Here is a 19,208-nt window from a genome sequence, read left to right as displayed (position 1 = left end):
ACAATGGTCTTCAGTCTAGAAAAATATCCACCTTATGACTGTAAAATGTGTTAGCCCTTTTAGGCCACTTGGGCACAGTTTAATTTCAGGCGTCAGGCTTGGGTCTCCATTCACAGAAACAATATGCGAGCCATAGACATGAGAATATTGGCCAACGAGCCCTGTACATTCCTGAATGGAGGTTTGATTCTTACAGTTATTTCACTTCTGCTGACATCCATAAAGCATCAGTTTTATGGGGTTTATGGATCAAACATCAGTTCTCACTATGAAGGGAATCTGGAGTTAATCTCAGTCAATCAATCAGGTTAGGATAAGATAAAAAAATAATAATAACATCATATTTTTCAAAGATTGTATATGAGAGAAAAAAATAGGTCATAAAACAAACTGAAGAATTTATTAAAATTTTGTTTACTTTTGAGTTACTTTGATAAAGCAACAACAGCATCTATATATTTTTTGAAAGTTTCAAAACTTCTGCTCGAAACCATACTCTGTTCCTTGATTTTTATGGCTGCATTTTTGTTTGTTTATTCTTCATTCATCTAAAGTGTCTGCAGCACATAGTCAGTTACACTCTTTTCTTGTAAGTTTACTAAAGGTGATTAGAAAACTTTTTATTTCATACATATTTTAGACATAATAACTGTGGAATGTTGTAATTATTTTTTGAGATATTAGATGATATTTGAGTGTTAGCTGATTTACACAATATAGTAGTAGTAGTAATATTATCTATTACCTTTGATTTATCTTAAATTTATATTTTTCATGTACATATAAAATGATGCTTGGCAGAGAAAAGTAACAGAAAAATAATTCTTTAGTATTGAAAATTTGAAACATATGATTCAATGATTTTTATAGTGCTATACTGAAACCTCTAAATGGAACATTATGCAGTTACAAACATGATGAGCAATCTCTTTCTGTACTGATATGGATAGGTCTTCAAATAAATGAAGGTACATAATAGGGTATAATGTATGCTAATATTTATATTAAAAAAGAGAAGACAACTATATGTCATATGTTTTTACATGCATAAAATGCCTCTAGAAGTGTACATGGGTAGCTAACTGTTTTTCCTGGGGAGGGATATTTGGGATGGCTGGGCAATGAGGATTAGAGTGAGATATTGACGTTAATTTTACCCATTCTAATGTGGGTACAGAGCTATCTCTTTGTGGTAATATTTTCCTAATAACTAATGATGTTGAGCAGCATTCTATGTAGTTATTGGACATTAATATATTTGCCTTAATGAACTGTCTGTTCAAGTTCTTCTCTGTCTTTTATTTGGTTGTTTGCCTAACTGATATGTTGGAATTCTTTATAGATTCTGGATTTATGTCATTTATCAAATATATATATTTTAAATATATTTCCCCAGTGTGTGACATGCCTTTTTATTTTCTTCCCGATGACTTTTGATGAAAAGAAATTTTGAATTTTGAAATTTATCATATTTTTTTTCTTTTATGGTTAGTTTAATTCAGTTTTGTTTTTTGTATTTTCTCTAAGAAATCTTTGACTATCACAAACTCTTAAAGAAATTATCCAGGAATTTCTTTTGGAACATTTTGAGTTTTAATTTTACCATTGGGTCTGTGATATACAGGAATAAACTTCTGTATATGGTATTCGGTAGGGGTCAAGATTCATTATTTCCATGCACATATCCACTCACTCCAGCACCATTTATTGGGCAGACTTTCTCTTATCCATTGGACTACTTTGTTGAAAAGAAATTGACCATATATGGTTGGATTTAATTTTAGGCTTCTATTCTCTCCTGTTGACTTACTTGTCTCCTCTTATATGAATCCCTCACTTGACTGATTACTATAGCTTTATAGAAAGAGTTGTCTCTACAATTTGTAAAATAATTTCTCATGCACAATTTTGTGGTCTTTGAATAAAGACCAGTTCCATTTCTTTCTTTTCTGTATTTATGTAATTTCTTTTTCTAGCCTTATTGGATAGAGTTCACAGATAGTATATTTTAAATAAAAATTTGGAAAAAAAAACTGGCCATTATTTCCTTAAACATTATTTTGTACCTTTTCCTCTCTCCTCTCTTGAGACTCCAAATAAATGTTCATTAGAACTTGATATTGCCTCACAGATCAATAATGCTCTCTAATTCTTTTTAAATTTCACTTTCTTTCTTGTTTAGATTGGATAATTTTTATTAATTTGTCTTCAAGTTCATTTACCCTCTCACCAGCTCTCTCCAATCTGCTGTTAACCCCATTCAGTAGATTTCTCACATCAGATATTATACTTTAAGTTCTAAATTTTCATTTCTTTATTTGTAAATAGTTTTCCTTTCTCTGCTGAGATTGTCTATTTGTAACTTGTTATGACTATCTTTTCCTTTAAGTCTCAATTATAATAATTATTTTTAAATTCTTGTCTGCTAATTCCAACATCTGAGTCATGTACAGGGCTACTTCAATTGGCTGTGTTTTTTTCTTGATATGGATCACATTTTTCTTCTCCTTTATATGTCTAGTAGTTTATTATTATTATATACCACTATTTATGGCAAATTTATTGTAGAGACTCTAGATTCTGTTATCGTCCTCTGACCGTTCCTTATTTTTATTGTAAGAGGCAGTGAAATAATTGCCTAACCAATCTGTGTTTTTGAAGGTTTTGATTTTCATTTTGTTAGGACATATATCTTTAGTGCTATGTTTAGTCCTGGGGCACGTTCCTTATCCTTGATGGTCTTTAATCTTAGGGCAAGGCCTATCATTTTATTTTTTAATGAAATGCCTGGAGTGTTTGCAAAGCCCATTTCATTTTGTAGGATTTGAGCTCAAAATTCTCTCTTGCCAGCACCAGACAGCAGTTGAAATCTCTGCTCAGCAATTTTCTAGCTTTTTACCTTCCTAGCTTTTCACCGGGTTCCCTAGCACCTTGCCCTATGCATGAGTAATGTAAGAGTCAGGTTTGAGGAAGATTTTTGTACAGATATTGTGTTTCCTTCCTCTGTGGTTCCGTTCTTTTTGGGATTTCCCCTTTCAATTTCCAGTCACTCTTGCAGTCTCAAAGCTTTATCTCTGACTCTTAACCTAATGAGACTGGCACTTTCTCTTTGAGCTCTACCTCCCTTCTTGAAATCAGGGCATGCCTTAGGGCAGCCATTCTATTAGAATGCCACTGTGCCAACTATATCCACCAAGCACAAACACCACCACCAGTGATCTAGTTGACAAGCTTTGAAGAAAGCAAATTCTTCTCATCAGCAACACTATATACTCAAGCAACTGTTCCAATAAGATCTTTTCTCTGGGGATATATTTATCATAGACCTATATGTAAGGACCAACAGAAATTAGAGTATAGGAGAACTGCAGGAATGCAATGTGCAAAATTAGAAAGCATAAGAAATATGCAGAAGAACTATGAAGCAATATAACTGAAGAGACAATAGTCGCCAGAAGTTTATAGAAGCTAGGAGATATAGGGAAGAATATGAAAATGTAATTCTATAGCAGCAAACACAATAGAGTGGTGGCAGCATGAGCAGAGATTTAGATCTGATTTCTTGAGGATACAATTAGTAGAGTGTTTTGCTTATTGCCCTTTTGTATCCCACATTATGGTTTTCATGGAAGTCTTGGCAGTATTTATCTGTTCTTCAATATCTTATGGAGTCTACTCAAGACCCAGTCATGTGTAAAAATTTAGTTTTATTTTAAGTAGGTATATCTATTTTATTCTATCTTTTTAATGAAGAATAAGAGAAACAATAAAATACATAAGATTTGTGACAAATTTTATGTCATGATTGCAGAGAAACACGTTTAGTTTATTTCGAGTTTCTGTAGGTGTTATTTTGTCCTTTATGTAGGTGGGAAATGTGTTGAAATTATTAAGCTAGTCAACAAATCTTTTTCTTTAACAAATTAATATTTATTTTGCATGAAGAAAGATGACACCTGGGAAGACATTCTGGAATATTTCACACACTATAATTACTAAAGCTTAAATATAAATATTGTAAACATGCAATTATTCATCTCAAGTACTTTTTTTAAAACATGATAAATTAAAAGGAAGTAATACCATTTGCTTAATGTTAACGCTGTTTTCCTTTTGTGACCTCAGGGATTAAATTGCCTAAATTCAAATCCTGACTTCATTTATTACTATCACTATGACCTTGGACAGTTTACTTTCCTGTGCCTCAGTTTCTTCATATGTAAAATAAGGATAATTACAATACCTAGTATTGTTGTTAGGATTAAAAAAGATAGTTCACATTCTAATCTATTGATTAGAACAGTGCTTGGCACATAGAAAGTACTACAGAATGTATTCTGTACCGTTGTTATCTATTTCTGCAATCTAGATACCTATTTTATTGTATGTCACTACTAATCATTCCTAGCCATCATTATGATTATTTGTGTACATTTTTGACTTATAATGTTAATGCAATCCATATTTTGTTTAGTATTAATAATTAGTAGGAATAAATGCAGTTGGATTTTACACTTAAAAAAATAAGTAACTGATGCATGAATTTACTTTAGAAAAAAATTCATCCTTAACTATAAGAATTTGGGATTCTGATCATGAAGTGGATTGTTCGGGTTTTTTGTTTTTTCTTTTTGTGAGGAAGATCAGCCCTGAGCCAACATCTGATGCCAATCCTTCTCTTTTTTCTGAGGAAGATTGGCCCTGAGCTAACATCCGTCTTCCTCTGCTTTATATGGGAGGTTTTTTGTTATAATCATTTTGTTGTTACTGTAATTAAGAAACTAATCAATGTAAAAATTTATAAAATTTGCCAAGTTCAATACATCTTTTTAAATATTTCAATTATTATATACAACAGACATTCACTGAGTGCCTAATGCATTCCTAGTCTTGCATGTAATAACAAGGACAAAAAAGAATTAAAGACTGGAATAATGAGATACAATATTCTGGATGAAGAAAAACTAGCTGAGTTGGAAAGACATAAAAAATGACTGAAGTTTAGGAGAATAAACAGCTACAGTCATACCACGCCAAAAATTCTCAGCTACTGGTAGTTGTCATTGGTCTGACATGTCCCAAGGAAAATTTGATGAGATGACATTTCCGTTTATTTGTCTATTTATTTATTTCATTTTGCACATTATATACTCATCCAGCACTCAATATTTTTCAGGAAGCATTTTAAGTATTTTAACAAATATTATCTCATTAAATTTTCATAACAACTCTATGGAATAGGTAGCACTATTTCCCCCAGTTAAATATACTAAGTAACTTGTCCTGGGTCACACGATTAGTAAGTGTCAAAGCTGGGCTTTGTACCAAGTAGTCGGGTTCCAGATTCCTTACTCTCATCCAGTGCACTATACAGTCTCCTTATAGATGGGTCATTTCTGATCTTAATGTTATAAAAAAAAATAGCCACCACGTATTAAGCATCCAGTATGTGCCAAGCAAAAATTTTTTCATTTAGTTCCTATAAAATAATTTGAATCACTAATGGCCAATTAAACTTTTACAGGTTGTAAAGAATAAATATAAGTTAAAGTAACTTCATTTAATGGGGCTTTATTTTAAGGGCACATGTACAAGTACATGTAGCAGGAAACCATCACAGAAATTTAATAGACAATTTTAGAAAACTGGAATTTTTATATTCATCAACTCTGTGAGCAAACATTATCCCTTTTAAAGCTAAGAATATTGAGATTTTATGGTTTATGTAAGGTAACACAGCTGGCTTCAGAGCTGATTTTTTGGCCATTACTCACCCATCACACCTCCTCTTCAAACAATGTGTTTAGGGCCGGCCCCGTGGCTTGGTGGTTAAGTGAGCGTGCTCCACTGCTGGCGACCCGGGTTCGGATCCCGGGCTCCCACCGGCGCGCTGCTTCTCCGGCCATGCTGAGGCCGCGTCCCACATGCAGCAACTAGAAGGATGTGCAGCTATGACACACAACTATCTACTGGGGCTTTGGGGGGAAAAATAAATAAAAAAAAAAAAAAAAAAAAATCCAAACAATGTGTTTATTCGTTTCTGTCTCAGTATACCATGGTGGATGGCAACAGGGTTCATAAAGAACCTATATGGCACAGTAAAAAGATCACTGCTGGGTGTTAGACAGAACTCAGCTGTAATCTTGCCTGTACTAAATTACTGTGTGACCTTTACACACATCTACTTGTCCCTCTTACAATTTGATCTATTCTCAAAGGCTAGTCCTGCTGAAAATCCTTTGGTTATGTTCCATTGCTTGCTGAGTAAAGTCTAAATTTCTTGCATTTCATGTTTCTTATATACTGCCTTTCAAATAGATCTCTGGGTATATATCCCATTCTTTTTTATTCTATGCAGTTCTGTCAGACTAGACTATTTTCCATTTTCCAAGTACATCTGATGTATAATCATTGCTGTTTCTCTCCTTTTCATGTTTTCTATATGTCGTTATTCTATACATTCTTCAAGGCCCAACTCAAATTCCCTCTTCTCCATAAAGAATTTTCTCTATTAAGAGCAAATACTTATATAGCTCAGACCATGTGTCAGTCGCTATGCTAAGTATTTCATAATATTTACTTATTTAATCATCATACAACCCTATTGTCTCAATTGAAAGTGAGGAAATTGAACTATATAGAGATTAAGTAACTTGCCTAATGTTGTAGTAATTGGTAGTAAATCTGTGATTCAAAGCCTGGTAAATAATTCCTTCTCCTTCCTTCTTCTGAAATCCTGTATCATTGATTTTACATCTCTTGGAGATGTCCCAGTTTGCCAGGAACAGCCCCAATATATGCCTATTTTTATGGCATAATTGTTAGCAGCACAACCTTTCACTCTCTTAAAGTAGTCATTATACACTTGTTGAGTTTTCTTCCTAAATAGCTCTTTGATCTTTCTTACCCTTTCCATTTCTATTGCCTTGCTTTAAATTATGCTCCTATCATCAATTGGATAATGTTTACAATAAAATTCTACTTTTTTCTATTTCTAAAGACTTTTTCCTCTCCTATATATTTGCATACAACAACTGCGATGATCATTTTAAAACTCCAATAATATCAGGGCACACCCAACATGAGAACAAACTTCAATAATGGGAATTTTTAAATGGCTCTCTATTGCCTCCAAAATAAATCAAACATCTTAAATACATCAGCTGATTTCAGGGCCTTTGCCTCTCCAGTCTCATCCCACTAGTCAGCCAGTCCAGCTAAACCACACTGCTTTTGGTTCCCTAGGCACAGCCAATACTTATTCATTCTATGTATTTGCACATGCTCTCTCTGTGATGCCCTTTTTCCAAGCATTCTTTATGGTGTAAATTAATTACCACTTCTTCTGGAATATCCTTTTTTTTACCTCCTAGTTAGCATTAAGTGCACTTTTCTTTATGCTACCCCTGTGTTTATTTCTATTTCCATATTAGCAATTAATGATTAAGAGCATGAGCTCTGCTGGGGGACATAAATGAGATAACACATTAGTTCCTGCATGTGAGCCGCATCCGATTAGCAACAGTGAAGTTTAATTTTTACACCACTGCATTGTATTTGTTGCTTAACTCTCTGGTTCTCACATTATTCTCTAGGTTCTTTAGTAGCAAAAAATGTCCCTCATCTATTATGTGAACATATGTTTGTGTGTATATGTACATATATGGTAACCACTAGGTACTAACTTGAGGATCACAGCCTCTTTCAAGAATCTGTTGGATTTTAGTGACTCTTTCCCAAAGGAAAAAACTTCACAAAACTTCAAGAGTTTTATTGAGTTTCCTGAAGGTCATCAATAGACTGTCTAAAAATTCATGGATAACTATTTAAAAATGTCTATTGTGAAAGGATTGGAATTTGAGGGTTTTCAGACACAAGGAATAAGATGGGGATCTACTTACCAGAATTGGACAGAAGGACATTTCAGAAACAAGGGAGTAGTAAGACATAAGGACTAAGAGTATAGGTTTTGTAATCAAAGAGAAATCTATCCTCTATCAGAGGGTTGTACACTAGTGTGTTCCTAGAACCTAAAAGAGTACCTACATAATAGGAGCTCAAGAAATGAGCCTAGGGGGGCCAGCCCCATGTCCTAGTGGTTAAGTGCATTACGCTCCACTTTGGTGGCCTGGGTTCAGTTCCTGGGCTCGGACCTACACCACTCATTGGTGGCCATGCTGTGGCAATGACCCACATACAAAATAGAGGAAAGTTGGCATGGATGTTAGCTCAGGGTAAATCTTTCTCAAGCAAAAAGACAAAGATTGGCAACAGATGTTAGCTCAGGGCTGTGGTTGGTAATCCATTAACATTTGTTGATTAATGAATGCAGAAGCCACACCTGAAATTGGGAATATGATCATAATAGCAGTAACAATGTATTGAGTTTTAGAATGAGTCAAACATTTGGAGCATGCATTATAAGACTACTTGGATTGGATTTTTCAACAAAGACTGCTTAACCTCTCAGTTTATCAGTTACCTTCTTTTAACATAATGTTACTACTACTACTAATAATGTGGTTCCTTTTCTCACTGGGTGCCCAAACTTGTAAATATAAAATGGTGTTATACAAGAATGAAGTTTTATATGGTTATGCTATGAACATTTTCCATTTCCCTTCTGTCAATTTAATTAGTGTTATTTTAAAAAGTCACATGGAATCCACCTCCCTTTGAAGGAACACATTCAGCAGCTACTTGCATTCATTTTTCCAAGGAAAAGTCAAAAGTGCTATTCAAAACATAAACTGAGATAAATTCAAGTAAAATGCTAACTTGTCCAGCTCTTGTCCTCTTGTTTGAGGAATAACATAATCATAAGTGACAAGAATCAGCCTTCAAGATAATTTATTATAAACATAGTCCTTTAAAACTGTTGTTTATTGTATAAACATATCCTAGTCTCATTCTTTGTTAAAACTAAGCTTTTAACTCTTCAATCCTCTGGTATGGATTCATCAGCAATTTACTCCCTATGAAGCTCTTTATGATCCCAACAGTCCTGATTCCTCCAGATTGTTTTATTTCCAAACTATAAATATTATTTTTTCACTCCTTAGTGTGGAAATTCAGCTACCTCTGTATTGCATGCTTACTGAAGTAGAAAACTGCCTAATCAGACAGGAAAACATTTGGCTGTGAATAAATCAGCATTTGTCGAGGATTTCAAAGTGTGAAACTAGGCAGACAAGCACACATCCTAAGAGCTCTGCTTTCTCTTGCTTCCCTATAGAGAAATCAGAAGCTAATATGGCCACCACTGCCATCTGTCTAAATACTTGAGTGTGTTGTCTTGAATTAACACAGCAGAACTAGTGGGGGATGTAAATAAGATTTTATTTTTACATTTCATCGCCAGATGCTCTACAATATAAATTTATCCATAAATGTTCAGATTGATTAAGTTTTTACTAAGGAAAACAGTAAGTGTTTAAAGACCAACTAATTCAGAACAAGTAAAATTTTTTTAATATGCTAACCTATAGTGTTCATGGATTTTATCCTTTTTCTAAAACTTTAAATGAGGAATTACTATAGATTTTCTTAAGAGTGGAAAATGTATTCTTATATATACCCAAACAATAAAATCTGACATTGTCACTCATTCTATCTTTAAGTAATAGTTAAATTATCTGCTATTGAATTGTAATTTCCATTGTTCCACTCTGTGATCTTTCAAAAGATCTTAACACAGTACTTTGCATAAAATATGCACTCAATAAATACTTATTAAATAAATGAAACCCACATAGGTTATTTTGATTTCCATATAGTCAGTTGAAAAAGTTTATGAGTTCTCTAAAGCATTTTCCAGGAACATACAATCAATGAGACTATTTGCCAAGTTGCACTATAGGGAGCTAAATAAAAGCATATATCTTTATTAAAGGTAGTTTTCAGCTGGCGACCTGGAAAAGGAACTCAGTTGGCTTCTTGTTAGATAATTCTCATGCCAATTATAAATTCAAATTGAGTATAAATTCAAATATCTGTATTGTGCAATAGTAATTAAAAAGAAAATAAATTGAGTGATTTTTTCATCCTTCACAAAAGAACACAAAATTATATGAAAAAGATAACTTTTTTGTAAAACCTTTTTTCCTGAAATAGTTTTACTTTTCCATTGAAGAATAGACTAGAGTGTAAATAAGCTTCCCGTGGGAAGTACCTGTGTATCACTTTATTTCTTTCTACTTCTAAAACCTACTGAGGTCCATAGAAATTCAATAAATGTTTGCAGAATGAATGGACTGGCCGACAAGAGACTACTTGCTCTGCTTATTATGCAAGTAGCTTTTAATAAGAAACTTTGATAAGGATGTGTAAGTACAGATTTTAATGATCTGAAACAGATTATTTCCAATGATAATAGAAAACTACTATTGATAGTTTGGTACTTAAAATAGTTGCTGATTGATGTTTGAGTAAATAGTTAATATTTAATATAGATGATAAATATATTTACTAAGGATAAATATATGTATATACATTAATATTTTTGTCCTTCAGGTTTTCTCTCTGTAAATGGGACTAAAATACTGGAATATATTATAGAAGGTTATAGAAATATTTATAACCACTTACTTTTTCAAAAAATATGCATGAGTCTATAGTTAATTGTAAAGATCTTTCAAAATAAAAGATTCTCCAATTTTTTATACACAAATGCACATGCATACATGTTTAGATAGATAGATGAAAGAAAGAAGGAAAGAATGAAAAAGAAAGAAAGAGAGGGGGAAGGAAGGAAAGAAAAAGGGAAGGAAGGAGCGAGGAAAGAAGGAAAGAAAGAAAGAAAGGGAGAGGGAGAGAGGGAGGAAGGAAGGAAGAAACGGAACAGAGAAAGAAAAGAAGGAAGGGAGGGAAGGACAGAAGAAGATTAGCCAGGAAAAAGCCAACTAATCATGATATAACTGTTAGTCCATTTAATTTTAGTTTGGGTTTGCGTTGAATCTTGCCACTAATTTACCTGGAAAGTTTTGCCATTTTCAGACTGCACTTCAAGCATATCTTTCTCAGTAAAATATAACATGACAATGATTTTTATATCAGATGATAAATATTTTAGGAGCTGGCTTAGTATTTCCCTTACATACTGACTGCAGTGAAACACAGAGGCCCACAGTGGTATGGGTCCCTCTGGAACATCAATCATGCATGATGCTGTAAAGAAAAGTCTTTACTAGTTAGAGTCAATGTCATCACTCTAACCTATGATCATCTGAATGCAGGCATTTTCCTACTATGGAGATTTCATTTCACTTCACCCCCAGCCCAGTCACTCTCCAGCATTTATCATATTGTTAGCACATTCGTTTTTATAATATGGATTCTGTAAAACATATGCTTCTTAGGACATATTTTCCCTATTATGATTTTTCCCTCTCAGACAGGAAGCATGAATATTTGTAAGCACCTCTTATTTGGAAAAAAAATTTACAATTAACTATAGGCTCATGCCTTGTTTCTGAAAAGCAAGTAGTTATAAATATTCCTTTGACCTTTTGATAATATATTCCAGTATTTTAGTACCCATCTGCAGATGGAAAACCTAGAGGGTAGAAATATAATATGACATTCCCAATTTTATTCTAAAATTTGACAAAATAATGGAATTAAGAGTTTTTTATTAGATTTAGAAAGTCTCTTTTCCAACCTCAATAGTCAGAGTGAGGTGAGAGGAGGCAATTTTCCAAGCAATTCAAACAAACAAAATAATTTTATCTTGAATTAACTAAATATTTTTGTTGAAAACAAATCTTATCTTCCAACTTGATCATTGGTTAATCATTTCTGTACTCTTAACTGAACTCCAAAAATCTAACCAAAGTTTTCCAATCAGAAGAATCAGTGAAAATAATTAAGACATGTATAGAATGGATAAGTTAATTCTACAAGAAATAAATTCAAATAAAACATTAATTTAGAATATTTATTTTGATGCTTTATAGAGTTCAATTCTAAGTGATTTTTGAATTTCAATTGTAAAGACCTATAGAAGTATGTTTTTCAGGTAATGTGGGATAGTTAGAAAACTCCTGAGAACTATATCATGGAAAGAATTAATTGCAATCAGTTCATAGTCAGCATTTAATTATTCGATTTATTACATGTACTTAGTTTATCAATTTCTAAAGCAAAATTATTCCATGCTAGTAACCTAGATGCAGTGAAATTTTCATTAAACTTTTTGGACTCTAAGTCATTCTGTTCAGTCAAAGTGTCACTGCAAGGCAAGGTGGGGGTCATAAGAATTCTCAAAAGAAATTTCAAAATCACTTGGTGATATGGAAACTATGTTTTCCGTCTCTGGCTCTTTTCATTGAAACTGAAGCCCTCACAGACCTGTACTGAGGTAACATAAAAATAATTGAGTAAATGAATTGAATAATTCACCTGCCAGTGATCACCAGAATTTGACTATCTCATCACCTAGTCTCTGTGATTTTCCGTTTTTTGTTTTGTTTTGTTTTGTTTTTAGCCACTTCCTTTTAGCCATTTGTCTTAATTTTTCAATTCACTAGATCAAAGATCATGTTTGGACTTACTTTCCTGGCTTTAACTCTAAGGGCACTGCAGACTCATGTTTTGCCTCTAGCCTTGGGACTGACCACTAGAATCATTCCCTAATGCACCTCTCCCTTTGACTTCCAAATAAGAAGGCAGAAATTATACAATGCTTCCCTCCTGAACCACAAAAGACTGGAGCACCGCAAGAAATTTATACCCATGAAGCAGAGTTTCTCAATCTTGGCACTACTGGCTTTTTGGACCAGGTCATTCTTATTTTGGAAGACTGTCCTGTGCACTGTAGGATATTTAGCAGGACTAAAACCCACTACTCACTAGATTCCAGTAGCACTTCCCCAGGTTGTGACAGTCAAAAATATCTCCAGACACTGCCAAATGTCCCCTGGCAGCACAATCACCCCCCTGTGAGAACCACTACTAGAAAGGCATAAGTGTGGAGGGCAGTGAAATGGATTTATTTACTCAATACAATCTTGTTGAGCAATCACTATATGCAAGGCGATGTTGTAGGTGCTATGAGAAACCTAAAGAAGGGTGAGGCACAGTTTCTGACCTCATGGAACTTGCAATCTAGTATGGGAAATAAACACAAATAACTAGGACACAGCATGACACAAAAATTAGCAATGTCTCAAGCCAGCCCTGATAGCCTAGTAGTTAGAGTTTGGCATGCTCTGCTTTGGTGGCCCAAGTTCGGTTCCCAGGTGCAGAGCCACACCACTCTGTCAGTAGCCATGCTGTGGCAGCAGCTCGCATAGAAGAACTACAAGGACTTACAACTAGAATATACAACTATGTACTGGGGTTTTGGGGAGAGGGAAAAAAAAAAGAGAAAGGAAGATTGGCAACAGCTGTAGCTCAGGGCGAATCTTTCCCAGCAAAAATAATAATAATAATAATAATAGTGATGTCCCAATATGTATTCAGAGAAAGGAAAACAAAATTTTCATTGGAAAAATCAGGAAGAGTGCTTGGAAAATTTAGGTAAGTCTTGAAGCAAGAGCAGGATTCCAACAGGTCAAGATGGGAGGTGAAGGTCTTAGAAACAGAAGAAAGAGAACATTGGAAATCAGTCTTGAGGAAGGGTGTGAACAGCTTTGAATTCCAATTTTTTTGGACTTTGTTTAGTTTATTATGAGAGTTTTTCATTTAAGTTCGTTTTATTTTTGATGAGGGGAAATGATACGAAGAGAAGATGACAGAGTCTCATGACCCCCATTCTCTTGCTTTTACATTTAACTCTTCTTCCCTACCCCCACCATAAATGGTGGAGAGAGAAGTAAGGAGCATGTGACCAATGCAGCAGATGATCCAGAGCACTTCTGCTGGTTAAAAGTTAATTGATGGGCACTTAGGTTGCTTCCAAGTCTTGGCTATTATGAATAATGCTGCAATGAACACAGGGGTGCATATATCTTTACACATTGCTGTTTTCAAGTTCTATGGATAAATACCCAGCAGTGGAATAGCTGGATCATATGGTAGTTCTATCTTTGATGTTTTGAGGAATCTCCATACTGTTTTCCATAGTGGCTGCACCAGTTTGCACTCACACCAGCAGTGTGTGAGAGTTCCCTTCTCTCCACATACTCTCCAACACATGTTGTTTCCTGTCTTGTTAATTATAGCCATTCTGACAGGCGTGAGGTGATATCTCATTGTAGTTTTGATTTGCATTTCCCTGATAGTTAATGATTTTGAACATCTTTTCATGTGTCTGTTGGCCATCTGTATATCTTCTTTGGAGAAATATCTGTTCAGGTCTTTTGCCCATTTTTTAATTGAAATACTACTCAGCCATAAGAAACGATGAAATCCAGCCATTTGTGACAACATGGATGGGCATTGAGGGTATTATGCAAAGTGAAATAAGTCAGAGGGAGAAGGTCAAATACCATATGATTGCCCTCATTAAGTAGTAGATAATAACAACAACAAACAAACACATAGAGACAGAGATTGGATTGGTGGTTACCAGAGGGGAAGGGGGGAGGGAGGAGGGCGAAAGGGATAATTCGGCACAAGTGTGTGGTGATGGGTTGTAGTTAGTATTTGGATGGTGAACATGATGTAATCTATGCAGAAATAGAAGTATAACGATGTACACCTGAAACTTATACAACGTTATAAACCAATGTTACTGCAATAAATAAAAAATTAAAAAAAAAAAAAGTTAATTGATAGGGGCCGGCCCTGTGGCATAGCCGTTAAGTGTGTGCACTCCATTGCCGGAGGCCCGGTTCGGATCCTGGGTGCGCACCGATGTACTGCGTGTCAGGCCATGCTGAGGTGGCGTCCCACATAAAGTGGAGGAAGATCTGCTCGATGTTAGCCCAGGGCCAGTCTTCCTCAGCAAGAAAGAGGAGGATTGGCATGGATGTTAGCTCAGGGCTGATCTTCCTCACAGAAAAAAAAAAAAGTAAATCGATAGAATGGATGGAGCTTATTATTATAAAATTATTTTTATTATTTATTCATTTGTAGTACTTCATAATTGTACACGTAAAAACAGCTTAAGAGATGATCTTTTTGGAAAACAATGATTTCAAGAAATAGGCAGAAAAAATGTTTAAGTTACTATTTTTGAAGTTTGGGTGAGAAATTAGCACCCAAGTTTTAATAATACGGAAACTAAAAACACAATATAAATAAAGAGGGCAAAAGAAATAATCTAAAGCTCTCTGTTTAGGACACTGCTTTTTAACCTCTGGGGACTTATGCATCCCTTTGAGTGTATGATGAAAAGGGTAGTTTCCACCCAGTAAAATACCCGTATGCACATAAGTGTAAAATTTGGTATGACATTTCAAGGTGTTCTTGACACTCTGAAACCCATCCATGGCCTTTCTAGACATCCATGGTCCTCAGGTTATAAAACCTAGACACAAAACTACAGGATACAAGACTTAGATCATTGCTTCAGACCTAAGAAGCACCAGAAGTGTCTAAAATATCATGAGGGGCAGCTCAGAAGGTGAAATCTCTAGGCTCTTTATAAATACCTGGATTCACTTTTAACTGAAATGTAGTCAAAAAGCATTTAGTTATTTCCCATTAAAGTTCTAAAAGTTTAAAATACTTTTATTTGATGGAAAAAATGCTGTATCTCTTAAAAGCTATATGATAGAAAAATAGAAAGATTCCTGAGCTGAAACTGAGAAGACTTCAGTGCTTCCTGCAACATATTTAAACTTGGGCTAGTAATTTAACTTCTCTGAGCTTCAGTTTTATGCTTTTTGAAAAAATAATAGAGGGCCAGCCCTGTGGCTTAGCAGTTAAGTGCGTGCACTCCGCTGCTGGCGGCCCAGCTTCGGATTCCGGGCGCGCACTGACGCACCGCTTCTCTGGCCATGCTAAGGCGCGTCCCACATACAGCAACTAGAAGGATGTGCAGCTACGACATACAACTATCTACTGTGGCTTTGGGGGGAAAAATAAATAAATAAAATCTTTAAAAATAATAATAATAATAGAGTATTGGGCTATATTACTTTAAGCCCTCTATATGTTCTAAAATTCCATAAATTAAATTAACACATCTAAATGTAAAAAACCAAGACAAATAAATAACTTCTAAAAATGAGAATAGCTTCAATTATTTCCACAGTAACATATTTTCAGGAAGTGATTCAAAGCTAGATGTGGTTGAATTGTGAAATGACTGAATTTGCAAAAGTCTTCGATAATTAAGTCGTTATGCTCAACTCTTATTAATTATTAATGACTTCTCCATGACTTTGAATCAAAGGGGTTTTCTTAAAGAGAGGTTCTGACTGGGCTGTCTGAATGATGAATCATCTCCCACACCGAGGTGGTCCTCCCCAGCTCCAAGGTACTCATAGGCACTACCAGGAAATTTAACTGTGGTTGCCTGTGTTGTACTTGGCTTTTAACTAAAAAAAAAAAAAAAGAAGAAGGAACTTTAAATATTGATATCACCATTCTCTAGCCTGCAGGAGCAAAAAATTTTCTTTGAGGAAAAGTGCTTGACATTAAAAAAATAACACACAGCCAAGACTCCAGTCATCTGAACGCACTCACCATTTGTGTGGCTTTCAATCTGGCAGCACATACGCCAGGACCGAGGATCGGAAATGCATCTGGGTAGCAGAAGCCAGTCAGTGTAGTCTCCTCCACTCCCTTTTGTTGTCTGTTTTTGTAACATATGCTAGGCACCAAAGAGACAAACAAGGATAAAATGGTTTTCTCCTTTGCCATGTGGTTCTCTGCCAGAGATACAAAGCCGGGCCAAAGCATCAGATTTCAATGTTCTGACTGCTGAGAAACCCCACTTTCTTGTTCTTTCTCCATCGTCGTTCTTCTTCTCAACAAATATTTTTCCGCCAAGTACAAAGTGATGTAGTCCAATAAAATACAGGGTTATTTCTACATACTCCCCTCCCAATTCCTGGTCATTAATACTGTACTTGTGGGATAATACCTCGTGTGTCTTATTTCGTAGGAATGTAGTCTGATCTATAAGGGCTATATATTTCACAGTATTTTGAACTTCTTTTTTTTATTTTTTTTTTGTTTATTGCAGTAACATTGGTTTATAATATTGTAAAAATTTCAGGTGTACATCATTATACTTCTATTTCTGCATGGACTACATCATGTTCACCACCAAAATACTAATTACAACCCATCACCACACACATGTACCGAATTATCCCTTTCACCCTCCTCCCTTCCCCCCTTCCCCTCTGGTAACCATCAATCCAATCTCTGTCCCTATGTATTTGTTTATTGTTGTTATTATCTACTACTTAATGAAGGAAATCATACGGTATTTGACCTTCTCCCTCTGACCTATTTCACTTTGCATTATACCCTCAGTGTCCATCCATGTTGTCACAAATGGCTGGATTTCTTCGTTTCTTATGGCTGAGTAGTATTCCATTGTGAACTTCTGAAATTAAAAAATACAGATAGTTCTTCATGTATGAATGAGTCCTGTTGTATGACTTAACTGCAAAGTCTATTGTTGGAGCTTATAATACAACTTTCCTAGAAATAACTTTAAAAATGGTGATAGAACTCCAGCTTAGAAGAAAGAAATAGAGAGTGAGAGAGGGGGAGAGATGAGGAGAGAGAAACAAACAAAAAAAAAAAAAAAAGGAAAAGAAAGAGAGAAAAGCTTTAATTAATATACAGCACATAATATTAGACATAGTTTGCATGCAAACATTTCTGTCTGTTCCATATTGGAAACTGAGAATTCCTTAAAAGTTGGACAGGAGTATGGGAGTCAAGGACTATTTCTTTCAGCCGTGTAAACAATGGGTCTAATAAGATGATGGTGGCACCTGCCCCGGCGGGGGGGAGGGATGCAGCTTTGTTACGTGGCAACACTGCCACAGCTCCTACTTCAAGAGGGTACAGGACTCTCCAGGCTGAAGATGGTGTGGCTACTGTGGCTGTTCACATTTACGGAGCAATTGTAAATTGGGTGTTTTAATGTCTGAGACTGCCAAAAAAATAATGAAACCATGCTCTATAAAGAGTTGCAATCTAGAAGTAGGTTTGGGACTTGAGGAATCCACTAATATTTTCAACTGGGTAATGAGTGTGACTGTGTACTACTAGAGTAGCAATCTCTTTTATTTAAAAATCTATCATAGAAATTTTCGAACATTCAGAAAAGTAGAGAGAATAATGGAATGAATTCATGTATCTCCATCACTTCAATTCAAAAATCATTAAGATTTTGATTCATTTGCATGGGCTGTCTTTTTTTCTTTTTCATTGCCAAATATTTTGTAGTAAAACCTAGGTCTCATATCATGTATATTACAGTTATACAACTCTAAAAAAAAATTATATTTTCTTACACCATGACAGCACCATTATAACTCCCAATATAAACAGTATGTTGTATCATGTAATACTTTGTTTATAATCAATTTTCCCTCATTAACTATAAAATGTCTTTTATGTTTGGTTTGTTCAAATCAGTATACAAACAAGATCCCCACACTATATTGGTTGTTATGTATCTAAAATATCTTTTAATTTTAAGCAGTCCCATCTCCCTATTTTTTTCCCCTATCACTGACTTATTACCAAATTCATGTTAGTGTCATGATTATCAGTGGCTGTTTTTTTCCCTTAAGCATCATTTAACTTATTCCTTTATTCCTCATATATCCTCTAAATGGAAGTTAACACTAGAGGTGAATAATTTCTTAAAATAGCATTAATAATGGATTGATTTTTTCATTGGTAGGTTCTAATACATTCATTTAGATAGCATATAAATGAATATAAATATATAAATAAAAGTAAAACATTCTGTTATCTTCCACCGTTGATGGAAGAAAGAACAATGTCATTAAGATTGAAAAGGTTCCCATGTTGCCCAATATTAGTTATATAACATACCAAATATCTTACACACGGCCTGCTGTTCTTTTTTATGTCACCTACCTGGTTCCTATACTCCTTAGAATTTGCAGACTCTGGCATAGGGGATTCTTACTGAGAAATGGTGAGAGAGAACATTAGAGTGTTATAGACCAGATTTTGAAGGGTCTTTACTTGACAAAAAGGACTCTTTATATATTTGACTTTGAATTGTGCCTCTAGGGTGGACTAGTAGATGATGCATCTACATGTAAGAGACCAGTTAGGATTCTGCTGGAATGAGCAGGCTCACCTTAATGCAACAGATA

The 19,208-nt window shown here is 34.8% G+C and overlaps 1 protein-coding gene across 1 annotated transcript in view; it reads left to right on the top strand.

Moving 5' to 3' along the window:
* The window catches only part of AGMO (alkylglycerol monooxygenase), a 334,799-nt gene that overhangs the window by 148,625 nt on the left and 166,966 nt on the right, over positions 1 to 19,208 (top strand). The gene's annotated exons all lie outside the window — the stretch shown is intronic.

This window comes from Ceratotherium simum, chromosome 1 (assembly GCF_057802395.1).
Source record: "Ceratotherium simum simum isolate JZ-2026a chromosome 1, ASM5780239v1, whole genome shotgun sequence".
Lineage (NCBI taxonomy): Eukaryota > Metazoa > Chordata > Mammalia > Perissodactyla > Rhinocerotidae > Ceratotherium > Ceratotherium simum.
This window is presented reverse-complemented; position numbering and strand designations above follow the sequence as displayed.